The sequence below is a fragment of the Cricetulus griseus genome, chromosome 4 (assembly GCF_003668045.3).
Source record: "Cricetulus griseus strain 17A/GY chromosome 4, alternate assembly CriGri-PICRH-1.0, whole genome shotgun sequence".
NCBI classification, from domain to species: domain Eukaryota; kingdom Metazoa; phylum Chordata; class Mammalia; order Rodentia; family Cricetidae; genus Cricetulus; species Cricetulus griseus.
This window is the reverse complement of record NC_048597.1, coordinates 153,616,186-153,618,710: the sequence shown is the minus strand read 5'-3', so window position 1 is coordinate 153,618,710 and position 2,525 is coordinate 153,616,186.

Sequence of the window (2,525 nt, the reverse complement as noted above, 5' to 3'; positions counted from 1 at the left end):
AGCCAACCTAGCCTATTTGGTGAGGCCAGTGAAAGACTGTCTCAAAAAAAAATGTATATATCTCTTGAGGAACAATACCAGAGATTTTGGTAATACATCACTTACTCTGCATTTGAATATTAGATACTTCCTGTGCTCTCAGTTTCCCTTATCATAAAGTTGGCTGTTACATCAGTATAAACAAGATTATGCTAAAGTAGCAAAAGTCTACACTCAAAGCATTAGTACAAAGAATGCTTGTTTCTTGCTCAGGTAACACATGCAGAAAAAGTTGTTGGGACTTGTCTGTTCCATGCATCACTTGGAACCCATACTCAGGAAAGCTTGCCATCTTATTTCTGAACTTTGCAGTGTGAGCTCCACAGTTCCCAAGGAAGGGAGAAGGTTGACTCTCAAGCTGTTTCCACTGTTCACAGTCCATCCATGGTTCTAAACTAGTCATGTGAATCCAAGACCATGTAGTGGAAGTTGAATACTATACAACACTAATGGTTTCTGCCACAAATGTGAAGTGGATATAAAAATAAATGTGTCCTCCCCCCCCTCCCCCCGCCCAATACCTGTTCAAAACCACAGTGCAAAACACAGGACCCTCCATCTTCAGGGAGATGGAGACAAAATGCAAAAGGAGGCTGGGTAGGTCAACAGGGTTGAGTCTGGGAAAGGATTTTGTAGATCATGATGTTTAAGTGAAGCTGGAAGGATTGGTAGGTTTTGATAGACTTTTGAACAACAGCATATTGATGGAGAAGTATCAACAAAACAGTGAGAAGTTTGCTTTGGGGGGAAGAGCACAGGAGAAGGAAAAACAGTCCCAAGACAGCGATGTCTGATGAAGAAGCAAGCATAAACTAGACCTGAGTACTCGTCATGTGTATTAGCCCATTTTATTATACACACAGTCTTTGGTCCAAATAATTTTAGTAGCACCAAGCCATATGCAACAGAGCTAGTGTTTTCTCCAGCGGGTACATTAAATGCCCATTGGGGAATTAGGTGAGGGCAGATGCCAGAAGGCCACAAACACCATTTGCTCTGAAGGCAGAGGACAAAATAGAAGGTTTCAGAGCAGGAGAACCATAGTTGGTGCTGGTCCAAGTGTGAACTCCTGGGAGAGTGGAGCAAAGGAGTTGGAACTGGGTTCTCCCTGCAGCAGAAGCAGAGGCTATGGCCCATTAAGTAATCAAGTGTGCTCCAGCCAGGACTGAGCCAAGTAAGAACATGATTTGGAAGCAGATAGATGTGTCTGGAAGGTATAGGTTTCAGAGAGAGGGAAAATATGGGGCTGTGCAATATGGCGAGAGGTTGCGAGTCAGGCATTGGTTCAGTTTTATTTAGCCTGCAAGAGGAACATGGACAGTATGAAGACATAACTGAGGAATGTTTTGAGCAATGCCTCTTTGTCCTTCACTGTTGCCAGCCTGACTCTAGTGCTGGAGCCAATGCACCTGTCCTTTCAAAGCCTGAAGACACTTTTAAAGCCAACCTCAGAGACTCCTTGTTCTTTCTTTCAAAAGATCTCCTCTTCTCTAAGAGCAATGAAATAATTGAAATTAGGTTGTTGTTTCTCTCCCCTGTCCCCCCTTTTCTTTTTTACAAGAGCCATTACAAAGGTGTGAAATATTAGACACTTACGCATCTGTGAATAAGATTGTAGGCTAAAACGTGTGAGTTCCCGTCTCAGCTAATGAACCAGAATCTGGTTTTAATTTTTGAACAGCAAAAATGTTCTGCCCCCCCTTTTTTGGTCATCCTGCAGAAGACTTAATATTTTAATAATTCAGTGGAGTATAATTATTTTAATTAATCATCTTCTTTTGAGAGATGTCAATGGGCTTCATTATATTCTTGTTGCTGTAGGTACTGTTGGGAATTTTCAGATATATATATATATTCTTGGTCACTCACAGATGACTGATCTGTTCGTAACTCCTGTTTCTTTTGTTGCATTTCTGCTCTTTGACAAGTTAACAGAACCATCTCTGGCCATTCTGTGCCTTAAAAATTGCTGCCTAGAGAAAAAAGGAAAATGCTATTTAGAGCCAGTCAATATTTTTGCATCTTTCGGAGTCATGATGGATATACCAGGACTGACAATAGCTTTTATTGTACAATCAGTATAATTTGCTTTCCTTACAACAAAGCACAATTAACTTGTAGTTCATGCTGTGGCAATGAGAACGTGTTCATTTCTGAAGTCGGCTGGTGGAGGCCCCCTTCCTCGCTTGAATGCAGTGTCCCTGTTTGGTCCTGACCCAGGTTCACTGGGCATCACTAAACAGATCTTTTAATTTGTGGGACTCTGTAAGTTCATTGCATGGAAGAAAGGCAATACTTTAGTATGGCATTAATAATGAAGATATGGGATGTTTGGAGGCTCCATGTTAGAGGTTGGCTTGGAATGAACCTGTGTGGCTTAAGTGCCAGGTTTCTTATATTTTTGGTTGTGAGCTTAGCCTTTAATGGCTGAGCCATCCCTCCAGCCCAAGTGCCAGATTTCTAATGTTGCTTGTTCATCTGGCTTC